General features: G+C 31.5%; 1 pseudogene; it reads left to right on the top strand.

Moving 5' to 3' along the window:
• The window catches only part of LOC109051574, a 60,869-nt pseudogene extending 36,561 nt beyond the window's left edge, over window positions 1-24,308 (top strand).
• The last annotated feature ends 2,685 nt before the right edge of the window (window positions 24,309-26,993 follow it).

The raw sequence follows: 26,993 nt of genomic DNA, 5'->3' as shown, positions 1-26,993 counted from the left end.
ATAATATCAGAGTGTGTTTGGTTTGAGACGAGGCGACACGTCGACCTGAGAAACTGGTTTGTGTTTGATTTAAACCTGTTGTCATGTGCAGTGCACGGATGTATTATTGAAATTTTCCATAACAGTTACGTCCTTCCCATATGGCTGCTGCTAATTGAACTGAAGCTAATCTTGTGTAGTGCTGTGTGATTTACTAGAGAGCTCGCTAATATACCAGAGTACTGTCCCATTTACTGTAGAGCTGCTTAATATGCCATGAAGAGCTGCAGTTCACTTCAGAGAGGACTTCATCCAGCCCGAGAAAATACACACATACACACACGCGCGCACACACTCAAACACACACACTCAAAAACATGCATGCACACATACACACACACACACACACACACACACTCAATAACATGCATGCACACACACACACACACACACACACACTCAAAAAACAATGCAAAAACAAAAAACACACACACACACACTCAAAAACATGCATGCACACATACACACACACACTCAAAAACATGCATGCACACATACACACACACACACTCAAAAACATGCATGCACACATACACACACACACACACACACACACTCAAAAACATGCATGCACACATACACACACACACACACACACACACACACACTCAAAAACATGCATGCATGCACACACACACACACACATACACACACACAGACTCAAAAACATGCATGCACACACACACATACGCACTCACACACACACGCATTCACACACTCACACACACACATATGCACTCTAACACACACACATTCACACACTCACTCACACACACAAACACACACACAAGGGAAACTCCTACAAATGCATGTTCAATAACCAAGTGCAAAAATGACCCTTTATTTAACCCTTTATTTTTAAAAGGCATGTCCACGTCTTTTCAAAGCTAATTCGTTACTGCGCATCTTTAGTAAATCACACACACACACACACACACACACACACACACACACACACACACACACACACACACACACACACACACACACACACACTCACACGCACACACACACACACACACACACTCAAAAACATGCATGCACACAAACACACACACACAATCAAAAAACACACACAAGCACACTCAAAAACATGCATGAACAACACATGCACAATGAATCCTGCATCAATCCAGAAGGTATAGGGTGCAAATATTAAACAAATATTTAAAAAGATTTAGAAAATCTATTTTATACCTCTTTTATATATTTTAAATGCCATTTTCTGAAAGTGACATTTTGCTCGTGTGGCAAACGAAATATCTCTAATTTTATCCATTGCTTCATATGTGATATTTCTGTTAATTGCTGGGGAGTTTTTGAAATTCGTTTATCTTTGACATTTTGTGGGCCTTTTCTTCTTAAAAAGGGCAAAAACATCTTCATTTACATGCACAGAGTGTTTTATTAAATAAATAAATAAATGCTGACAGTTACCAACTGCAGAACAGTTTTGTCACTTTTTATATATGCTAATATGCAAATGTGTGCATATTTAATCCAGTGATGAATAACTTGCATATTTTGAACATTTAAGTGGGTAAAGACACATTAGAAATCACTGCTTTTATGTAGACTACATTTCCAAAAAAAAAATGTTACTAAAGGAAGTCTCTTCTGGTCATCAAGGCTGCATTTATTTGAACAAAAATACAGTAAAAATTGTAAAATATATTTTAACTGTCTGTTTTCTATGTGAATCTGTTAAAATGTAATTTGTTACAATGTTACAAAAGATTTCTATTTCAAATAAATGCTGTTATTTTGAAGTTTCTGTTCATCTGTGAATCATAAAAAAAATAAAATGTCACAATTTCCATTAAAATATAAAAATAAAATATATAAATATCATGTGTTCATGTAAAATATGATCATGTGACACTGAAGACTGGAGTAATGATGCTGAAAGTTCAGCTTTGATCACAGAAATAAATTACACTTTAACAGATATTCATATAGAAAACAACTGTTTTGAATTGAAATAATATTTCAATATTTTTACTGTATTTTCAATCAAATAAATGCAGCATCGGTGAGCACAAGATACTTTTGAGCAGTAGTGTATAGTGCTGTCAAGTGATTAATCGCATTATAATATAATTTTTGTTTGCATAATATATGTGTGTGTACTGTGTATATTTATTATGTATATATAAAGACACACACACAGCATATATTTGGAAAATATTTACATGTATATAGTTATATTCATATAAATTATGTCATATATAAATAAAGTTAATATTTAAACGTAACATTTTTCTTAATTATATACATGCATGTGTGTGTATTTATGTATACATAATAAATATACAGTACACACACATATATTATGTAAACAAAAACTTTTATTTTGGATGTGATTAATCGCTTGACAGCACTACTGTAGTATATTTGAAAAGTTTCATTTTTAAGGCAGAAAACTCATTGTAGAGTAAACACACACTTTAAAGATGACAGAAATGGCCTTATAGCCGAGTTTGAAGCGTTTGCTCTTACAATGACGAATGTCTTTCATGATCGGAGTGATTCTTCTTCAACAGGAAGTTGAGCTGCGGCCTGCTTCCTGTTGAGCGATGGCTCTTCACGCTCATCACTCACTAACACGGCAGCAGCACAAATGATGATGCATTCTGAGTTTCTCCAGTCCGCAGTTTATCTGATGCTCTGTCACCTGTTTATTTCGCATCCGCGCTTCATCACAGGATGAAAAGCCTGTCGGACTCTTTATTTCGCAGCACACTTTACATCTATAATACAGATAAACCTCGGAGCTGAATTTGAGTTGAAATGTGGCCTTCACACAGTGTTCAGTGTTGCTTCTCGAGCAAATATTCATTTGTGTTTATTGAAAAGCATCCTGGTGTTTGTGTTTCTTCACAGACGTCCCGTCGCACCCGTACTCCGTTCGGCTCTCCGCCGTCTCCCAACGCCTCGCCACCGTCTCCTTCATGAAGCCCGACTCTCACGGTGGCGTCCCCATCAGCTACTACATCATCAGCTACAGAGACACGAGCGCACAGGACTGGAGGACCGTCAGATCACACGCAGTTCAGAGTGAGCCACGATCAGATTCCTATTACATTTATACTTACTGTTATATATGACCCTGGAGCACAAAACCAGTCATGAGGGTCAATTTTCTGAAATTGAGATTTATGCATCATCTGAAAGCTGAATAAATAATCTCTCCATTGATGTCTGGTTTGTTAGGAGGACAATATTTGAAAATCTGGAATCTGAGGGTGCAAAAAAATCTAAATATTGAGAAAATCATCTTTAAAGTTGTCCAAATGAAGTTCTTAGCAATGCATTTTAATAATCAAAAATTAAGTTTTGATATATTTACAGTAGGAAATTTACAAAATATCTTCATAGAACATGATCTTTACTTAATATCCTAATGATTTTTGGCATAAAATAGAAATGTATAATTGTGACCCATACAATGTATTGTTGTCTATTGCCACAAATACACCTGTGCTACTGATGACTGCTTCTGTGCTGCAGGGACACATTTACTGTTTATATACTATTAAAGTATTTAGTAAGAATTTAATTATATGTTTTCCATCAACTTTTTAAAATTATTTTTGCAACGTGCTTTTGTAAAAAAAAAATTGTTTAAATATTACTGTTTAACTTCAAATCATTTTTATTTCAGTTTTAGTTATTTTTGTATTAAGTTTAAACTTAATTTTAAATGTAACTTTTTTTTTTTACATATTTTTAATTATTTCATTATTTTATTCTTAATTTTACTTCAACTTTTGTTCAGTTAATGAAAACTATTTTTAATAGTGTCCATTTTTGTTAAAAATAGCACTAGCACTAACTAACATACAACTTGGACTTTTCAATAAACATTAAACTGCTGACATTGTGTTATTGCTAATATTCTCAGCTTCTTTATGACAAATGCCTTGGGTTTTTCATCATTTGTATGTCAGCTTTTAATTTTATATTAATTGTAGGTATATTAAATTATCTTTATTTCAGGCTTAGACATTTTTGAGCTGAAACGTTCTTCATTTTGGTTAGTTGCTAAGGCAATATTTATTTATTTTTTTCATTTATTATTTAATAAATATTTAGCTTACTTCAGCTTTTAATTTTCTATTTTATACAGTTTTCATTTTAATTTTAGCTTAGGTTCAAGTCATCTTTATTTCATGCTTTTGTCTTTATTTATTATTTACTTTTTATTATTTAATATTTTTAGATCTAATTTATTTTATGTCAGTGTTAGTAATTTTAATGCACTTATTTCAGTGAGTTGCCAAACCGGATTTTTTTTTTTTTTTTTTTTTTTTTTTTTTTTTTTTTTTTTTTAAGGTTAAGCTGTTCATCTAATATCTACATTTAATTTAATTTCAGATTTAAATCAACAAACTTTTTTTTTTTAATTAGTTTTAGTTTTAATTAACAATAGCATTGGAATTAACCTACTGTACATAAACTAGCATGAATTTTGACATTTACAAATTTGAGTAATTTTTGACGTGCTTTTGTCATTTTGTTATTGTTTTTTAAAAATATTTATTTTTAGCTTTAATATATTTTTATTTCAGTTTTAGTCATTTTAGTACTTAAGTTTCAACTTAATTCAGTATTTACTGTAAATATAATGCTTGCTTTTATTTAAGAAATTGAAGCATTTATGTGATTCAGAATGGAATTTAGGACACAAGCAACTGAAATATATTTATATTAAACAGATCACGTTTGAGATGTTTCTATCCTCAGAGTAAAAGTGCAAAGCTTTGCAATCAAAAACAGCATTTAACCAAAAGAAGTGCATGTTTATCGTCTTATATTTTTCCTAAGAGCCATTATCACTTCTCAGAGCGAGTGTTTTTGCAGAATCAGGATGTTGACAGTCATTTCCATTCGGTTTGGAGCATCTAAACACATTTGCAGCAGCAGCAGCAGCGATAATGACTTCAAGCTGTTTGTTCATTAAACTGCTTTACTTTCTGCCAAGAATTTTCTTTGCATTAAGCCTTCAAATAATGTTTATTGTGCTAAGTGTGATGTAAAACACTAATAACAAATAAAAAAACTTTCAAGTGCGCGTAGTTATATTCCTCAACTCCGTGTCTCAATCCCGCAGAGCTTCATGCATCACAGAAAATGCAAAACAATGAGTTCAAGATCAGAGCAACGAGGGAAATTCAATGAGACGTCGGTCTAAAAACATCCTTGTTATGGTCTCAAACTCTAATTTAGAGCATAATTACTTCAATTACATCCACACACTCTTTGTGGATTTTTAATTAAGACCTCATTGTTCTTTGACTAAGTGCAGTAAGTGCGCTCATTGAGCCGCTTCGGTTTTATTAGTGCTTTCTCGTGGAAATGAATGACTGCAATCACTGGCCAAGGTCTTAGATTTGCTAAAGTGGTGCTTTAATCTAAAATACATATTTAGTGGTAGATATATTGAATGATTGAATAAATAAATGTATTTAATTTCTGCTTGTTTTACAATTAAATAAAAACAATACTTTAACATAAATTAATTTAATTTCTTAAATATTCATATGAACATCTTTTTCATCTATTTATATTTAATTATACTTCAGTTTAAGCTCAGTAAATTAATTTTTTTTTACATTAGCTATTGTTTTTTTTTTGTAAATATTTATAATAACTTGAATTTATTTTTAATCCCGTTTTAAAATTATTTAATTTCTGTTAGTTGATAAGGAAGTATTTTAAATTTCCTTTTCAGTTTTTTTTTTTTTTTTACTTTATTCTTTTCATATAATATTCATATTTTATTAATTTTTATTTTAGCTTAATTTCAGTGAACGAAAACAATTTTTAATTTCTGCTTGTTGCATATGATCCAATATTTATATTTAATTATACTTCAGTTTAAGTTCAGTAAATGAAAACAATGTTTTTACATTAGCTATTGTTTTTTTGTTTGTTTGTTTTTTGTAAATATTTATAATATAAATAAATATAATAAATTTAATTTATTTTTAATCCAATTTTAAAATTATTTAATTTCAATTAGTTGATACGGCAGTATTTTAAATTTCCTTTTTTATCTAATATTCATATTTTATTTTATTTTAGCTTAATTTCAATGAACGAAAACATTTTTTATAGTTTTAGTTAACAATAACAATATTCAGTGATAAATAAATGTATAAATAAAAAATGCAAGATTTTACATTTAGTATTTACTGTAAATATTATGTTAAATACTATTAAAGTGCTAAATAAAGTATTAATATTCTAAATCAGCATTTATTTTATATATTTTCAGTTTTTTATTTTAATTTTAATTTTAAGTGAAAAAAAATTTTTATGTACTCTTGCCATTTTTATTTTTTGTAAATAATTCTGTTTAGGTATCTCAGACAGACTGATGATGATCCGATCACATCTCTGTGTGGAGCAAACAAAAATATCACTGGATTATTACAATTAATGGCAAAATGAATGTTTGGAAATCTAAACTCATATTTCCCACTACAGCAAAAGATAGAAATAACTGACTTGAAACCACTTTTAGCTGATGAAAATACTAGTGTTGCAATGATTTTAGCCTCCACTGTAACTGTATTTGACTCGTTTCAGCTTTTAGAAGCAGCTCAGATATAAGGGAGTTTATTCCTTCTCTCTCTCTCTCCGGTGTCTCACAGTGGTTCTGACCCACCTGGAGCCCAACACCACGTATGAGGTGCGTGTGGCGGCGGTCAACGGAAAGGGTCAGGGGGATTTCAGCCACACGGAAACCTTCCAGACGTTACCCATCCGTGAGTCTTTCTCCGTCCCTTCAGTCCCGCTTCTCCTCAGCTGGACATTTTTTTTAAAGATTTTAAAGAAGTGTCTTCTTCTCAGCAAGCCTGCATTTATTTGATACAAGCAAAAACACTTTTTACTATTTAAAATAACTGTTTTCTATTTGAATATATATTAAAATGTCAAAGCTGTATTTTCAGCATCATTACTCCAGTCTTCAGTGTCACATGATCTTCAGAAATCATTCAGATATGATGATTTGATGCTCTGCTTTAAATTGACAGTTATAACGTTACAAAAGATTTCTATTTTAAATAAATGCAAACTTATTAAAAAAGTTATTTAATAAAAATTTTGCCAGGAAAAGTTTTGGAATTTTTATCACGTTAATGTAAAAAAAAAATTGTATGTGATATAACTTGTGTTTGTTTGTCTGCTAATTTTTATTGTATTTGTTGTACTTTTATTTATTTTTTTATTGTTTTTGCCATGAAAATAGCCTTTGATGCTGACATGGCATTAAATTAATATATACTATACTATACTTTAAATAAATTACTTTAAATTAAAACTTTCTATACATTAAAGAAATCTGGAAAAAAAAATCCTTTTTTTTTTCTTTTTTATCAGAACAACAAACACATCATAACAAAACTATATCTGAAGATCATGTGACACTGAAGACTGCAGTAATGATGCTAAAAATACAGCTGCGCATCACAGAAATAAATTACATTTTAAAACATATTCACATAGAAAACAGCTGTTTTGAATAGTAAAAATATGTTTTGCTGTATTTTGTATCAAGTAAATCCAGGTTTGGTGAGCAGAAGAGACTTCTGCAAAATATTAGAGATCTTACTGTTCAGAAACTTGTGGCTGGTCGTGTATTTAAACTCTTTGGTTGGGTTTGAGTGTTTGACAGCAAGCACAACGAGACCTTTCTCTCCTGTACAGTCATGTTCTCCAGATTTCTCCTGCAGTGAGTCTTAGATGATAGTGTGGCGTGTGTGTGAGATCTTGAGTCTTGGTCTCCTCAGGCGAGCCGAGTCCTCCGACGGTTCACGGTCAGAGAGGCGTTGGGAAGGCCTACAGACTCGGACTCATCAAACAAGACGACGGTGGCATGCCCATCGTGGAGTACATCGTCAAGTATAAAACAGTACGTACGATACCACAATAAACATCAACTGACATGAAATAAACATAAAAAAATAAAATTATAACATTTTTTTTATGCAAGTTGCCAAAGATAAATAAACATTAACTGAAATTAAATAAAATAAAAATAAATAGACATTAACTGAAATAAAATAAAATAAACATTAACTGAAATAAAATAAAATAAAATAAACATTAACTGAAATAAAAGAAAATAAACATTAACTGAAATAAAAGAAAATAAACATTAACTGAAATAAAAGAAAATAAACATTAACTGAAATAAAAGAAAATAAACATTAATGGAAATAAAAGAAAATAAAATAAACATTAACGGAAATAAAAAAAAATACATAAAATAAACATTAACTGAAATAAAATAAAATTATAACTCATGTTTTATGCAAGTTGCCAATGCACAATAAACATCAACTGAAATTAAATGCAATAAAAAATAAATAAATAAACAGTAACTGAAATAAAAATAAAAATAAACATAAAATAAAATTAAATAAAATTAAATTATAACTATTTTTTTATTCAAGTTGCCAAAGCAACATTTCACATGTTAACTTGATGGACAAAAAATAAATAAATAAATAAATAAATAAATAAATAAATAAAAATTAACAAAACTGTATAGACATAAAAAACTCCACTAAAAATGAGAGAGAAAAAAAATGTGAAAATTTATTCAAATTAGATTAAATTAAAATAAAATGGAAAATATCAAAATAAAAGCTGATTCAAAATATGTATAAAAACTATAATAATATCTCAATAATACTAAAATAACAGTTTTAATTTTTTATTGAATTAGTTGCTAATGTGCCATTTCTAATTTTCATTAAAGTTTTTAAAATGTTAGTTTTTCCATTTAATATTTATTTTTAATTAAATTTTACCTTCATTTCAGTGAAAGAAAATCATTTTATTTTTAGTTATCAATAACAGCACATTCAATTAACTAACAAAATTTTTTCTACAAAAAAAATAAAAAAAAATTAATAATTTTCTTTTTCGTTTTTTTAAATCATGTATTAGTATCTGTATTTCATTTTGGATCGAATTTGTGTCTGCAAAATGAATAACTGTCAATGTATAACGCAAGATAAATCTAGATAAATATTTGATCAAAAAATACAGTAGAAATCGTAATATTCTGAAACATTATTTCAATTTTAAATAACATTTTACTGAAACTAATAAAATCAGCATATTAGAATTCTGAAAATACAGCTTTGATCACAGAAATAAATTATAGTTTAACAGATATTCACATAGAAAACATCTGTTTAAAACTAATATTTTTACTGCATTTTGCAGCCTTGATGAGCAAAAGAGGTTTTTTCAAAATCATTAAAAATTGTAATTATTTCAGACTTTTGAGCATCAGTGACTCACACAACAAAATTTGCTGTAGGCAGTGTTTGCATGCATGAATTCATTCTAAATGCAAGTCCATGTTGTGTTCTCACAAGAGGATTTTAGTCTTCTCAGTCAGGTGTAATCATAAATAAACATGTTTACAGTTATAGGCTAAATAACAACACTTGTGGTTTAATGTCACAGATGCTGGAAAGAAACTGTAGGTTTGTTGCATGTTGGGTTTGTACTGTACGTTTGCACACACGGTGTTAGTCTGAGCTGAAGTTATCGTGTTTCTGACGGGTCGTCTGAAGAATCCTGCTCTTGCCGGTGAGATCTCACACACGCTGTGGCCTCATTTGCTTAAAGAATACAGCTTTGAACGCTTTGAAGTCCTTCCGTTCTCCACAGAGGCGCAGCAGGAGGCGATTCCTCTCCGTCACGGATATAAGAAACAGAAAGAGCCAAGCTGAGCATTGGCCGCGCTCAATACTTACACTTACACCTACACCAGTCTGTGCTTTGTGCTGCTTGCAGGGGAATCTCAAGCAACACAGATTCAGAAGCCTGTTTTAGGACCATTCAGATTTTTTCCACATTATTTATTTAAACAGTTAAGCTCATTTAGCCACAGATTATCATTACTGTAATGCAATAAGTAAATAAGAAGGCTTTTCTGCTCATGAGGCTTCATTTATTTGATTAAAAATACAATACAAATTATGAAATATTATTAGGATTCAAAACAGCTGTTTTTCTATGTAAATATCTGTTAAAGTGTAATTTATTTCTGTGATCAAAGCTGAATTTTCAGCATCATTACTCCACTCTTCAGTGTCACATGACCTTCAGAAATCAGTATAAATAGTTGAATAGCATTTATGTATTTATTTGTATTACATTATGACAGTTTTGGGGGGAAATGTGATTAATTGCACAATGTAAAAAAAAAATATATATATATTTTTTCATGCAAAATAATTTGCAGTAAATATTTTTTTCACAATTGTATTTAGTGTAAAATATTTTTGATCAATTTGATCAAATTAACATATTTATTTCTTAAAAAAAAATAATTGAAATAAAAAAAAAGAAAAAGAACTTATTGACTTATTGAAAACTATTGAACTCTTGTTTAAATGAGTATAATGAATAATATTAGTATATGAAACCATGAAATGTCATGGAAATATTAATTATTATTATTATTATTATTATTATTATCTTTGTATTACAGTAATTAAAATCTTGAGAAACAGTGTGATTAATAGCACAATGTAAAAAACAACAAAAAAAAATTATCCATGCAAAATATAATTTTACATTTTTCTTTTTTTATTTCTTTTTTTTTTCTTTTTTCTTTTTTTTCTCCTACAATTTTTCTATTGTACAGTATTTTGTGTGAAATATTTTGGATCATGTATACTTAGAGTTAATGTATCCTTACTGAATAAAAATATTAATTTCTTAAAAAAAAACTATGGAACAGTTTTGTAAATAAAATTAATAAATGTACATAAATAAATGTCAGTGACATGTCATGGGGATATTTGCTGAAGTGTGTATATAATTTATTATTATTATTATTATTATTATTATTATTATTATTATTATTATTATTATTATTATTATTATTAGTATTATTATTATCAAAGTAAAGTCTTTGTATTGAATATTCTGAGGGAAATGCAATTAATTTCAAATTGTAAAATTTCTTTTAAAAGAGATAAAAATATCAAATACACTTACTTTAATAAAGTAAATATTTTATTGTTTTTCCCCTCTTTTAACTGTAGTGAGATCTGCACCTGGTGTTTTGAGTGGGTTTTAGGGTGAATGATCAGTAAAGCGTGGTCTCCGGAGGCTCGGTGTGTTTCTGTTGATCTGAGCTCATCAGAGCTGTGCTGAAAAACAGCATTAGACAGCATAGAGAGAAACAAGCGGCTGGCGTTCATTACCATGAGCTTCTGAAGGCCCGTCCCGTTGAGAGGTGTGTGTAAAAGAAAAGATATACAGACACTCAACACTGATTTCAATCCGCTGCTCGCAGAAGGTCAACAGCACAAGCTTGACCCTGAAGTCACATTGGAATCAAAACAGACTCTCTTAATTCATGTTTCTCATCTTATTGTTGTGAGCGTTTAGTTTTCCTGTACACTTGCTTAACCTTTCTATTTTTCATCTGAAAAGTCTGCTTTCTCTGCTTTTGATTAATAAGATATGTCCCCAGTCTACATATAAGCCTCATTGTGGGGGTAAAATAAGCTTCATTTCAGGTTGACTTTAAAAAAAGACACACAAAAGAGAAATTAAAGGACGCTGTTATATCCGTCAGCCGATGAAAACGTGTTTCCGTCAATCACTTGAGAAGCTCCCATTGAAGTCTGCAAAGCTTCATGGAAAGTGAAATCTCTTTAAAGTGCTTTACTGAAATACAGCGATTCCTGCAGACAGGAGATGAAGTGAAGAAGATCAGATACTTCCAGAGTCTAAACTTCCAGCCTTTGCATTGATTCTTTATTCCTCCTTTAGATCTTTCTGTTCATTTTCTGACTCGTTTTGTGTTGTTTTTGATGCGGTTCATCAGATTTCTCATGAAGATCCAAACTTCTGAAGACACAAAAATGAAAATAAAACACCATTAAGGCACTATTTCCAAGTCATCTCAAGCAGTGTTAATATTGTGAACTACAAAAATAAAAAAAATAAAAAAATTGGTGAAATAAAATAAGTATTAACTGACATGAAATAATAAATAAATAATAACAAATACTGACCCTAAAACATGTAAATGGTGTATTTATATTTAAGTATTAATATGTATTTAAATAAAGTCTTTGTATTATTGTAATGAAAACTAAACTAATAAATAAATAAATAAAATAACTAGGGCTGTCAAATAATTAATCACGATTAATCACATCCAAAATAAAAGTTTTGTTTGCATAATATATGTGTGTATATTGTGTATATTTATTATGTATATATAAATACACACACAATGCATGTATATATGTAAGAAGAATATGTTATGTTTATATATTAAATACTATTTATCTATAATATAAAATATAAGAATATAAATATATAAATGTATAACATGTAAATATTTTCTAAATATATAATTTATGTGTGTGTATTTATATATACATAATAAATATACCCTGTACACATACATATATTATGTAAACAAAACTTTTATTTTGGATGAGATTAATCGTGATTAATCATTTGACAGCCCTAAAAATAACAAAATTAATGTTAACAAATAATATAAAATTATTTAAATTATATAAAATTTAATTATATAAAATTTAATTATATAAAAACTTATTGACCCCAAAAGTTTTGAATGGTGGTGAACTTATTCAATAAATATACATGTACTGTATATAATATTTTAATATTTAATACTGAATTTAATTTATTTTTTAATGACATTTTCAATTAAAGGATTGAAAACTAAACTTAAACCAAAACTAAAACCATTAAATAATATTAATAATTCCAATAAATTAAATAAAGTGTTACTGAAATAAAATAAGCGTTAAGTGAAATACAGTAACATATATAAAAAGTAATGCATATAATAACTGCTGCCAAATGCAACACAATGAAAACTACCGTTGAAAATAACAAAATAAAAGGTCTGGAATACGCTTAAATTAATGAATAAAATTCATAAATATGCATAGACTTCAACAAAATTACTAACAAAAACTCACTATAAAAAAAAAACTAAAACACACAAAAATAAAAAAAAAATTAAAAAAAATAAAAATAAAATAAAATTTAAAATATGAAGAGAGAGACTTTAACAGTGTGTGTGTGTGTGTGTGCGTGCGTGTGTGTGCGTGCGTGCGTGCTTGCGTTTGTGTGTGTGTGTGTGTTTGTGTGTGTGTGTGTGCGTGTGTGTGCGTGCGTGTGTGTGTGTGTGTGTGCGTGTGTGTGTGTGTGTCCTGCGGTCCCCGCAATATTATTAAAATAGTAAATGATGTTTATCTGAAAGTGTAACAATGCAAACAGGTTTTCTGTGAGGGGTAGGTTTAGGGTTGGGGGATAGAAAATATAGTTTGGTCAGTATAAAAGTAATAGAAGTCTATGGAAAATCCCCACAGTTCACAGAAACAAACGTGTGTGTGTGTGTGTGTGTGTGTGTGTGTGTGTGTGTGTGTGTGTGTGTGTGTGCAGGATAAAGAGGAGCAGTGGATGACGAAGCTGGTTCCCGGTGTGAATGATTTTGCTCTGCTGCAGCCGCTGCAATGGAACACACGCTACAACGTGGAGATCACGGCACGCAACGTCAAGGGCCTGTCGGAGCCCACCTTCTTCCAGTTCCTCATGCCGCAGCAGAAACCCGACATCACAGGTACATCCTCTGTGCACTCAGGATGAACTGTGTTAAATTAGTGCCAGAATCCATTCGTCTTTTATCATCCAGAGTCCGGCCAACAAAACCCATCAGTCATATACTCTGTTAATGAACCCTACATAGGGAGCGACCTTCTGATATACAATTAAACCAATTCATTTTATATTATATTATTTTAATAATTTAATAAATTGGGCAGTACAGCAAGTACTACTATGTGTAATCAATTTACAATTTACATATTGTATAAATATGTAATTAAATTGTTTAATATTATAATTTCCCGTTACTGTAATAAGAATTTTGTTGCAAAATAGTGATTCTTATTACTGTATCACAGAAATTCTCCTTTTTTTCTATGCATATTGTTTTTTTTTAAAAAATAACCACAAAAAATAAAACATTACAGCAAATACTACAACATAAATTTTGTACAATTTAAATATTACATTTAATTTGGTTTAATTTAGTATTTTTCCCTTTTACAGCAATGGGAATTTGGAGATGTGATTCTCATTATTGTGTTACTAAAATGATTGTGTATAAGTATTTTAGAATTTGAATAATGCATTTATTAAATATTTATATTGTATTCATTTTTAATTTAACTAATATTGTAATTGTTCACCATTACTTTTCCCCCTTTACTGTAATAAGATCAGAATTATTATATTAATATTTGATTTTATGTAATTAATGTTGTATTTTCCTTATTGGAGTAATGATTTTTTTTAATTAAAATTATTGCTTTTTTTATTGACCATAAATGGGGCAGTGCAGAAAATATTACAAATATTACTATACAAATCTATCTATTTAAATATTGTTCTACTATTAAGTTTAATTAATATTGTAATATTTTCCCCTGTACAGTAAAGGGATTAGTATTCAGTATCATTGTATTAATATTTAATTTAATTATTTAATATTGTCATTTTTTCTCCATTACCGTAAAGGGAATTTATAATAGTATTAATATATTTTAAATTAGTTTTTTTTTTCTTTTTTATGTTTTATTTTCATTTCAGTTTGTTTCACCAATTTAATTTTGTCATTAGTTTTAATTTTTTAACATTTCTGTTTAGTATTTCTATTTTCTATTTGTGTATTACTTTTCATTGCATTTTTAGTTTTAGTCATTTTAGTACTTCAGCTTAATGACTAAATGAAGCTTTCATTTAGGAAAAAAACCTCAATGAAAATTAGAAATGTTGCCTATGTATAAGTGTGAAACTTTTAAGTGAAAACAGAAAAAAAAGTGTGCAGTACAACAAATTGTAAATGCTTAAAAATGTAAATATTTTAATAATATTAAATTAAGTTGATTTTGTTTTTGTTTTTTGTTTTTCTTATTACAGTAATGACAATTTGGGGATAAATTGTGATTTAGAAATGTGAAAACAGAAAAAATGTTCTGTGAAAACAAAATATAGAAATAAAATCTAATTCTGACAAAAACAAATAATAATAGTATATCACTGACAATAAAATAACACTGTTCTGAAGTCATATGATGCTTTCAGATAAATCTCAGTTTTAGCAAAAAGTTCTACGATCACCAAAAAAAAAAAGTTTTTGAAAAATTGTGATTTTTTTGATCAGAAATATTATATGTGACACTGGAGCACAAAAGCAGTCATAAGTAGCACAGGTATATTTGTAGCAATAGACTACAATACATTGTATGAGTCACAATTATACATTTTTCTTTTATGTCAAAAATCATTAGGATATTAAGTAAAGATCATGTTCCATGAAGATATTTTGTAAATTTTTCTACCATAAATATATCAAAACTTAATTTTTGATTAGTAATATGCATTGCTAAGAACTTCATTTGAACAACTTTAAAGATGATTTTCTCAATATTTAGATTTCTTTGCACCCTCAGATTCCAGATTTTCAAATAGTTGTATCTCAGACAAATATTGTCCTCCTAACAAACCAGACATCAATGGAAAGATTATTTATTCAGCTTTCAGATGATGCATATATCTCAATTTAGAAAAATTGACACTTATGACTTGTTTTGTTGTCCAGGGTCACATATTACAGTATAATACTGGATACTACTGGGTAGTGAATGCTAAGGATAAATGCACAGATTTTCAGTATATGAGGGAAAGTGCATGAGACGAGCCCTTAGTAGTCAGCAGCAGACAGCAGGCGGTTCACTAGTTCAGGAACAGATCGCTGGTTTCAGGTCAGCAGACGGCAGCTGTAAAACGCTGCGTGGGCATGAATATGATGAGCGTGGGCGGGTGGAACGATGAATATGATATGGACATTTGGCTCCATATAATATTGTCTGATAGCGATGCTTCATACAGGACAGTCACTTCAGCGGCGCTCAGGGCCATTTTTGTGAGTCATTTGGTGCTCTATTGGCAGATAATGTTAGTGAAACTCAGCAGCAGCGGAAAGGGAGTGCGTTTCTCACAGAAAGTGTTCAGGATCGCACTAACATACTGAAACCTGAAATAAAAATAACTCATATGAGAGCTATGTTACACATACAGATTAAAATATGAATGTTTTGCTGGTTTAAGTTCATTGCAGGCAAGTTTTTACAGTGTGTTATTATTAAAAAGACTAAAAAATAACTTTGCTTTGATGTTATAGATCTGCGTCTGTTTTTTTTCCCCGTAGTGAGTTTTATTACATTAAAACTCCTCCTTTTTGGTGGTTTACTTGTAGTTTTAATTAGTTTTAAACTTCTTAAGTTGAATCACTGGTGTTTTCATAACAGATGTTGACAATCACATCGGATTAATGAGTTACATGCACATAAACCTCTACAAATAACAAGCACAAAAGTGCTAGCTATTAAACCTGTAGATGAATATTGATTAAAATGAAGATACAGTATGAGAGACGCGCTACATCCTACTGTACATTTCAAAGTACCTCAATGAAAACCAATCGTTCTCGTTTGTTGTTGATCGATTAGTCAGTGTTTAAAGGGACAGTTCACCCAAAAATGGAAATTCTGTCATTGTTTACTCTCCTTCAAATCTTTATGAGTTTCTTTCTTCTGTGGCGCACAAAAGAAGATATTTTAAATAATGTTGGGAACCAAACAGTTGACGGCAGCCATTGACTTCCCTTTAATATGAAGGAACAGTTCACTCAAAAATCACATTGTGCTGGAAATGTGCTCATCTTCAGGCCATCCAAGATGCAGAGTTTGTTTCTTCATCAGATTGGAGAAATGCAGCATTGCATCACTTCCTCCACCAATGGATGTGAATGGGTGCCGTCAGAATGAGAGTCCAAACAGCTGATAAAACATCACAATAATCCACAAGTAATCCACAGCACTCCCGCCATCCGTTAACATCTGGAGAAGACAAAAGCTGAAAACAAATCCAGCATTAAGATGTTTTTAACAGAGCTTGATCTGTGCATATTTCTCTCCTGATTCAGACCAGAACACTTTTTACTGGAGGAAGTGTCCGTATTATGATTATGGATTATTTGAGGTTAAAAGCGTCTTTTTTTAAGGATTTGTTTTTGTTTTCAGCTTTTGTCTTCTCCAGATGTTCACTGATGGACTGGAGTACTGTGGATTACTTGTGGATTATTGTGATGTTTTTAGCTGTTTGGACTCTTATTCTGACGGCACCCATTCACTGCAGAGCATCCATTGCTGAGATAGTGATGCAATGCTGCATTTCTCCAAATCTGATGAAGAAACAAACTCATCCTAATCTTGGATGGCCAGCTAATTTCATCCCTGGCTGAACTATTGCTTTAACTTGAAGTGGCAAAAGCGAGCGAGCGTCTGAAGTTTGATTTGTGTTTGCTTCATCCAGCACTGAACATGAATTCTGTGTCTGTGTTTGATGCTCTGTGCCTGTCTCTCTTTGATAAGAATCAAGAAACCCTCTGAAGATGTTCAGAGCAATCTGATGTTAACTCAAGGTTTCCCATTTTTTAAGAGTTTTCTTCTAATCAGTCAGTGCTTCAGGGGTCTGCAGTAACATTAACAGACATTTAGATGCTCTCAGATAGTGTTTACGCTGCGGGGTCAGTCCACGTATTTGCTCCATAAACACAAGATGAAGGTGAATGTCAGTCTCCGCTGGTTCTTGTGCTGTGTGAAACCTTTGATGCCTTCATCCATAATGCATCAAAACAGCTTGAAACTTGTTCTAAAGCTTTGACTAACTTCAGATCAATACGGGAAGAGCTGTGGACCTAAACACAGTCAGAAACAGTCATATCTCTGAACCTGTGATTTACTGAGAAAATCATTTAAAAGGTTTGTTTTCTGTCTAGCTACAGTAAGTACATGCTTTTCAGTGGAAGAATAAAGAACCGCACTAGTTTTTTCTTCAACTATTGGATTGCATCTTTAAACATTGTAAACTGTCTTGTTTCTTTTAGATTAACTTTCTTGTCTTTGTGTTATCGTAAAGGAGTGATGCACTTTTCAGGAATATGACTGTAAGTCAATAAGGTAACATTTGACTCCTGCAAAAATATAAGAAAACAGATTCAAATAGACTGGCAGCGGGAGTTGTTATTGTAAACTAAAATTAAATCTATTGAAATAAAGTTAATAAAATTATACTGTAAATAAAAACTATAAAAAAAAACGTTACACAAACTAATATGAAAGAAGGTTAAATTACCAATATTATTAAAACTTAAATAAAAAATAAAGCTAAATATTAAGGTATTTAAAAAATAAAAAATGACAAAAGCATGTAAAATTGCTTAAATTAATACTTAAAATCTAATTCAAAATTGTTATATTATAATAGTATAAAAAGAATAATTATTCTTGTTTTTATAGATAGAAAAGGATGTTTAATGTATGTTATAAAAGTATGTTTACTGAACAGTTTCATTGTTAAATAAAACTATAAAAAAAAAATATAAAAAATTAAATAACTTAATAAAATAACAAAAAAAAAAAATAAAAACAAAAAATTAAAAAAAAAAAAAAAAAAAAAATTAAAACTAAAAAAAAAATAATAATAAAGTTAATTATGAATATGAAAAACAAAAAGCACATGACAAAATGACTCAAATTAAAGTGCAAGTTGAAAAATACAAATAAAACCGAAAATATGAATAAATGCTGTAATAATATTTAAATAATACTAAAATAACACTATTGGCAACAACGTGGACATCCATCAGCAAATGTTAGTGTTTTAGCATGTGAACTTTTATTGCATTTATGTGTGTGATTTTTAAAAAATATGACAATAAATAAATAAATCTAGTAATGTTTAACCCTGGCAAAAAAAAAAAAAAATGCATAATGGAAGAATATGGCAAAACAAATCTGACAGCAGTGTGTTAGTGTGTTGTGCTTTGCATTTATTCTTATTTATAGATAGAAAAATAGAAAGAAAGTAACATTTGGACGTTTGATGCATGTTATAAAATGCACTGCTCCCATAAAATGTCGTGTAAGTAGCATTGAACTACACCGCGATGTTAAAAGCCTTGTCGTCTCTCTCGGACACAAACAAAACATGATCATGAAGAAACGTGTGAATCTCCGAGCTGCTGATTTCATCTCTCATCTCTCATCTCCATCCATCGGTGTGTTTTCTGTCAGGGCTGTTGAGTGTGTGTTTTGCTCTCCGGTCTCAGCAGACTCCCTGTTCAGCGGCCTGGGCCTCGGCGCGGTGGTGGGGCTCGGCGTGGCGGCTCTTCTTCTGCTGCTGGTGCTGGTGGACATCAGCTGCTTCTTCCTGCGTCAGTGTGGCCTGCTCATGTGCATCACCCGCAAGCTCTGCAGCAAGAAAACCTCCACCAGCGGCAAGAGCAAAGAGCTGGAGGAGGGCAACAAAGCTGCGTATCTGTGAGTTCATCAGCGTTCGTTTGCATGAGTGCCGTCGGTTCTCGGTCCGTCCGTCTTTCTCGTGCGCTCGTCATTGCACTGGATCTTTCGTCTGATGTGATGGATGACTATTTGTGAGTATGTGGTCAGCTGGTCAGAATAGAAGAATGGTTAGTGGGTCTTAGGAGATGTTAGGTTGTTTTTGTCGTACAGTAAAAACATTGCTCTAGCATTGTTTTCTCAATCAACATCGAAGCATCTCCTTTAATCCTGAAGGATTTTGAGTGTTTGAAGGATTTAATGTGTTGAAATTAAATCAGGACATGCATGAAATTGGTCAAAAGTGACAGTGAAAGACATCTAGACAGAATTCTATTTCACACTAAATGCTGTCCTTTTGAATTTCCTATTCATCGTGTGAATCCGGAAAAAATAAAATGCATCAGTTTCCACACAAAAATTCGGCTGTTGTTTGCTACTCGGCTTTTTTTCAACCTTGATGATAATCAGCGAAAATGTTCTTGAGCAGCAACATCATCATTATTAGAATGATTTCTGAAGATCATGTGACACTGAAGACTGGAGTAATGATGCTGAAAATACAGCTGCGCATCACAGAAATAAATTACAGTTTTAACACATATTCACAATGAAATCAGTTATTTTATATTGCAATAATATCTTCACAAATTTTTTACTGTATTGTTAATCAATAGAAATTCATGCAGCCTTGTTTTTAGCAGAATAAGACTAAGTAACGATTTTTTACCGACCCTAAACATTTGAACAGTCAGAGAAGACGTTTGAAAAAAAAAAAAAGCTGTGAAGCTGTGTTTGCATCATTTAGCATAATTTCAATGATTTATAAATCATTTTAACATTTACATTTTGAAGGGCTGCGAATGACGTCAGAAGTCAGCATCTGTCTCTTCTGAATCTGATGATTGATAGAAACTGACAGTCCATTATCTAAAATAATGATCTGTGTTGAATTCCACCCTCAACTTACAGAAACGTAAATTATTTCATTAATATATTCCCATTACCATTACACGCTATTACCATTAACGCTCATGCACCTATAGATATACACTAGAGTAGTAATGGGCTCGTGTTAATATCGTTCTGCTGAGTGGCACTTCAGTAATGATCAGAATGCTTTAGCATTAGACAGACCTCATGGAGATTCATTTGCTAATACATTTCCCCCCGACTCCCTGATGGTCTATTGATCTGTTGCATATTAGCGGCACATTAAGTCCAGCGCCGGGTGGGTTTACTGCCATAATCATCGTAGGGGAAGATTCTTTCAGCTATTATTACTCCACATATAAACAGTTGAAGTACTCGCTATAGTTGTGTGATTAGCACTGAGACAGAAGTCAAAATAAAATCTCTGGAGATTGAGATTTTAGAATCGGTCTAACAGTGCAGGAAGAAGTAAGGGACATTATAACATGCCTTAGCCATCTTTTCAAAACTTAAGCATCTTAAATAGATCCTATACATGTAGACGATTGTGTTCAGAATGGAATACAATGTTTTATGAATAGTTCACCCAGAAATTTAATGTGCTGAAAATGTGCTCACCCTCAGACCATCCGAGATTAGGATGAGTTTGTTTCGTCATCAGATTGGAGAGAAATGTAGGGGGGGATTGCATTACTGCTTGCTCTGCAGTGAATGGGTGCCGTCAGAATGAGAGTCCAAAACGTGAATAAAACATCACAATAATCCACAAGTAATCCACAGCAGCAACTCCAAGTCAAAAGCTGAGACAAAAATCCAGAGCATTAAAGATGTTTTTAGCTAAAAAAAAAAATACGAGTCCATAATCCCATAATAACGCTTCCTCTAGTGATTACTTTGTGATTGTTTTTATCAGCTTTTTGGACTCTCATTCTGACGGCACCCATTCACTGCAGAGACATCCATTGCTTGGGGACATACTGACTGCAATGCTACATTTCTACAAATCTGATGATGAAGAAAGAAACAAATCATCTTCACTTGGGATGGCTTGAGGGGTGAGCGCATTTTAATTTTTGGCTGGACTTTTCCTTCAATGCAGTATATACTAGTTATGCAATGATAAACAGTAAGTATGTGAAACAGTTGAAATAGTAGTTGAGTTGTTTGTCAGTGTGCCATTCTGAACATTCCCAGTGTGCACTTGTGTTGCTGTGTGTGTTTTAGTGTGATGGACACCTGCATGTGTGTTTGTGTGAGTAGGGTTGATGGCTCGAAGGAGCTCATCGTGGAGATGAGAACTGAAGAAGAGAGAATTGCTAACCAGGAGGACAGCAGTCCAGTGCACGAACCCAATGAGACGACTCCTCTGACAGAGCCAGAGTAAGAGTTAGAGCGGAAATGTGAAGTGCGTCAGAGACAATACATTACAACCGATGTTTAATCAATTAACTATTCAAACGTTTGGGGTTAGTGAGATTATTTGAAAAGAAATTAGTACTTTTATTCATTAAGGAATGCATTAAAAGTGACAGTAAAGATGTTTATAATGTTACAAAAGATTTCTATTTCAAATAAATGTTGTTTTTTTTTAACTTTCTATTCATCTGTGAATCCTGAAAAATCAAATCTATCAGTTTCCACAAATATATTGTGCAGCACAGCAACATTGATAATAATCAGAAATGTTTCTTGAGCAGCAGATCATCATATTAGAATGATTTCTGAAGATCATGTGACACTGAAGACTGGAGTAATGCTGCTGAAAATACAGCTGCACCATCACAGAAATAAATTACAGTTTAACAGAGATTCACATAGAAAAACAGATATTTGAAGTGTAATAATATTTCATAATTTTTACTGCATTTTTTATCAAAATAAATGCAGCCTTGATGAGCAAATGTGCTCTTAATTCATAAACATCTTCAACTGAAACAACCCCAAACTTTTCAGCAGTAGTTTATGTTCAGTAGAGTCTTTGACTCTAATCGCTCTTAGATCTGTTAAAATACAATCAAGAAACTCAGTACCGTCCTTCAGTCTGTTCTGTCCTAGCAACCACTCTGAATGCCTTAGCAACGGTTTACTAATGCACAAGGCATATTTGACCTCCTAATATCTCCTTCAAAAAATGTAAGTCTGCACAACATTCAAATTTCAAGGCTTTTTAACCTTCAGGCCAGACTTTATCAAGCCAAAAATTTAAAGTTCCTTTTATAGTTTTTTTTTTTTTTTTATAATACCCCAAAAAAATAAAAATAAAAAATCTTTTTGGTGTGTTTTATTGGATGTTCATTTACACAACGGTGATTTGGGGGTCTGAAAATGCTAACTTTTGACAACGGGTTTCAAAGTACAAATTTCTGAAAACTGTAAATTTATCATCTCTGTGTAAAAAAAAAACACATGTTTGTGAAAAGTGTTTCTTTACAAAGCAGTGTCGCCATCTACTGGCCTGACATGCATAATGCAGTGTTTTTAGTTATTTTCGTGGATTTATGTGAGCGGGAAACATTTTGACGATGTTGACGTCTGAATGCAAATCTTTTCAAAAATATGTTTACTTCAGTATTTTTTATTAGGATTTAGTGTTTTATTCACTTATGTTTTTTTACTCACTTAAGTAAAGGCCCATTAAGTGATAACTATAACAATAACTACCGTACTATATATTACTGTCCACACCAGCGAACAATAATGTTTTGTTTATTATACATTTGCATTTCATTTAAATACTCAAAGCGTTTAAATTTAGTGGATTGACTGAAAATTTTTATATTTCACAACAACACCCCCCCCCACAAAAAAAAAAAAAAAAACTAAAACTCAAAAACATATTAAAAAGTTATTTTCATACGTACTTGAAGCCCGAAATAAACATGAATGAACATCTGAACGTATTTTATTTCATCAACCGTTTTAAAGACATCAATACACAGCATTTTTTAAGTTTTAACTCCATCACTTTAATCTACTTTACTGTTCTTATTTGTTTGTTGGACAAGACAACATTTGAATACATTTTACAAACTTAAAACGCGCCGACAGACAAGACAAACCAGAACTTCTGGTATGAAACAAGGTCTCAGCTTTCAAATTTAGTAATGTTTTAAGAAATTCAAACAATAAATTGTGGCTCTTTTATGTGTCGTGACAGATCACTACAGTGCCTCAGTTCAAGCGGCATGCAAACCGATAGTCTTTTACTACTAGTTATAGCACAAAATAAACATGAATGAACATCAAAATACTTCATTTCAACTGTGCAGATGTCAATTCACACCATTTTTCAAGTTCAAGTCCACAGACGTTTATTTTTCGGACAATACAATGGCAGATTCTGCGTTATGATTGGTCAGATCACTTGTCAATCAAACTCCCTGCGAAGGGTCAACTAGAAGTCACCAGCCATTGACATGTGTAGCAAAATGTTAGTTTTAGCCCTTGTTTTTTTGCATCAACATGATCAGCTGATGTACAGACGCCACTTACCTTTTCAGTTTGTCATGTGACTGTTGTTGTAGAACATTTGCATGCTAATGAGATGCATGACCTTTCCAAACTTTTGTTGTCAGACGTCCGGCCCTGTTTGTGTCACAAAGCATGTTGGATGAGAGACTGGTGATTAAATGCCACTGATTCTGACTGCAGGAAGCTCCCGCTGAAGGAGGAGAACGGCAAGGAGGTGCTGAAGCCGGACTTGATCGAGATCAAGGTCCACACGGACAACAGCATCCACACGAAACAGGACGACAGCAAAGCGTAATGGAGCCCGGAGACGATCCCAGCACGAACAAACTCAGACCAAATGTAGAAAGCAGATAATATCATGACGGAAAAGAAACGAAACGAAAAGAGAAGAATAAAGGGTGTGTAAATAAGTTCAAACGCAAACAGAGACTGCGTTTTTGTGATAAAAAAAACTACTTGGATCGCTACTTTTCGGTTGGCGTTTGCGTCTTGATTTTTTGGTTTGGCTATGTAAGATCCCAGAAATGAATTTCCAGACCTTTCTTCTACTTTCCAGGCATGTCGAGTCTGATTTTTTTCTGCCCAGCGGGACGTTGTGTTGTGTCTATAGTCTTGATGATGTCAGATTCTGGGCTTCTCATCTAAACGTGTTAGAGACTTCATCGGTTTTTGGCTTTTTCGATGTTTTGGTAGGACTTTTCCATGGGGAAGATCCAGATGGATTTGATTTCTTCTATTTTTCCAGGCATGTCCGACGAGAACTATGTGGTGCGTCTTATGTATGTCGAGTTCTGAAGCTTGTTTTCCATTTCGTCGCCATGAGTTTTAAACGCAGGGGTCACTTCGCAAAAGAAACCTTGCAAAACTTTGTAGTAAAGTGACTTTGTAGTTTGGATTTGCTCAACTGCCATGATGCCAGATGAAATGCTCTTATTAATTTATGTTGATTATTGTGTGCATGAGTGAGTGTATGTGAGAGTGAGTATGCAAATACACAAACAAAGATGCAAATGTTTGACAGACGCTTTGTGAGCACAGTGTTGCTAGAGTTTGCTTTAATTCGTTATTCAGGTAACTGTCAACAGTTTAATTAATTTGCTCATTTATTTATATTTTGATTGCGTATATATATATATATATATATATATATATTATATATATATATAATTTTCACTTTTCCTTTTAATTTTAGTTTACATTTTTCTAATTATTATGTGATTATGATATGATTTTGTCATTTTTTATTAGTTTTAATACTTGGCTTAAAACTTATTTTATTTTGCTTAGTTTCTAAAGCTAAATTGCTAATTCAGTTTGTTTTTGTAATATAATATAATATTTATATTTTAATGCAATTTAGTGACATTTATTAATATTTATGTTTTTACATATTTTTATTTTTTGTAATTTTATTATGTACTTTTTATTTATCCTTATTTAAAATTTAGCATCTTATAATATTTGTATTATTTATTTTTTTTGTTTTAGTTTTATTTTTAGTAATTTTAGTACTCCTAGGCAACATTTTAGTACTCCTAGGCAAAAATTTTTAAAAAAATTTTTTTAATTTTTTAGTTAAGATTTTTTTCTAATATTTATATATCTTTTGCTTTATTTAAAAATCAGCGAAAACGATTATAATTTACAACACTTACTGCCAACAGAAACAATGTGTTAATAGTGTAACACGCTTCCATCGCACACGTCAGTCATTCGCGTCTATATTTGTGTAACGTGAGATTCTGGTTGATGTTGTTGATAAAGGCAACGTTTGCCACTCGAGCCACTTTTAGTTCTTATTATATTGATATTATTTTACTAAGGTTCACAGGTGTTTGTACATACATGAGTATGACGTATGATGTAGTGTTCCTGTATAACACGGTGTCCCAGAACATTAGGAATGAAATGAGTCTCTTCTGTGGGTCATTAATGGAGCAGCAGGGCATTATCTACCAAATCTGTTTTGTAAAGTGTTTGTAAAGCCTGTATGATGTCAGTGAATATTTTGCATTTTTTAGTGAAGACATACAAACCATCTGGATAGAAAACATCTGTTGCTGTCTTTTTTTTTGGTTTTGTTTTGTTTTTTTTCTCCAGAACTCTGCATATGTGAAGTACTGTATTCATTGCATTAAGCCAGAAATGACAAAAGAGAAAAATGTTACATTAATCATGAACTGTTTCCAGCTGCTTCTGTGTTTCAGTCTCATTCCGATGAGTTTGTGTTCAGATATTCTATGCATAACAGAAAAGTCTTTTGCTTTGTTGTTCTGGGTGATCGGAGCTCTTTTCTTCCGTGTTTGTCGCAGGTCTTTAGTTGATGGAGAACATCTGAATCCTGATCTTACCACTGGAAACACCTGTTAAAACTGTAATTTACCGCTGTAAATAAATGTGTACTAGTATAAGACGGTGCTTGTAAAACATTCTGTCAGCGTCCATTTATTTCCATCAGCTGCTCTAAAAATATTTTTAATCTTTTAGTCTCTGCTGCTCACCAATGCTGCATGTTATTTGATCAAAAATTCAGCAAAAAATTATAAAATATCATTGCAATTTAAAATAACTGTGTTCTATGTGAATATACAGTATGTTAAAATGTAATGTATTATTTATTATCAACTTTGTTTTATATTTTTAATGAATGTGAAGACTGGATTAATTATGCTGAAAATTAAACTTTTATCATAGAAATAAATTACATTTTAGCCTATATTCACTTAGAAAATAGCTATTTTTAATTGCAATAATTTTTCACAAAAATTGCTGATTTTACTGGTATTTTGATCAAATAACTGCAGCCTTGGTGAGTTTACAGCGGAGTGCATCATATTTAACTCTTTCAATAAAAAACATTGAGCATATATTAATCTTTGTAGTAATTATTTTGTTAGTGATTATATTTCATTATATCATAGCAGAAGTGGCTTATGATGCAGGATCATTAGCTGAGATACACGACACTCGTTAATTTCCCAGATGGAGCGAAACAGCTGCTAATTGCAGGTACAAATGAAAAACTGAACAGGAGGGGAACATTTTATT

Source organism: Cyprinus carpio, chromosome B1, assembly GCF_018340385.1.
Source record: "Cyprinus carpio isolate SPL01 chromosome B1, ASM1834038v1, whole genome shotgun sequence".
NCBI classification, from domain to species: domain Eukaryota; kingdom Metazoa; phylum Chordata; class Actinopteri; order Cypriniformes; family Cyprinidae; genus Cyprinus; species Cyprinus carpio.
The sequence above is the reverse complement of the archived record's forward strand: the minus strand, read 5'-3'. Positions and strand labels throughout refer to the sequence as shown.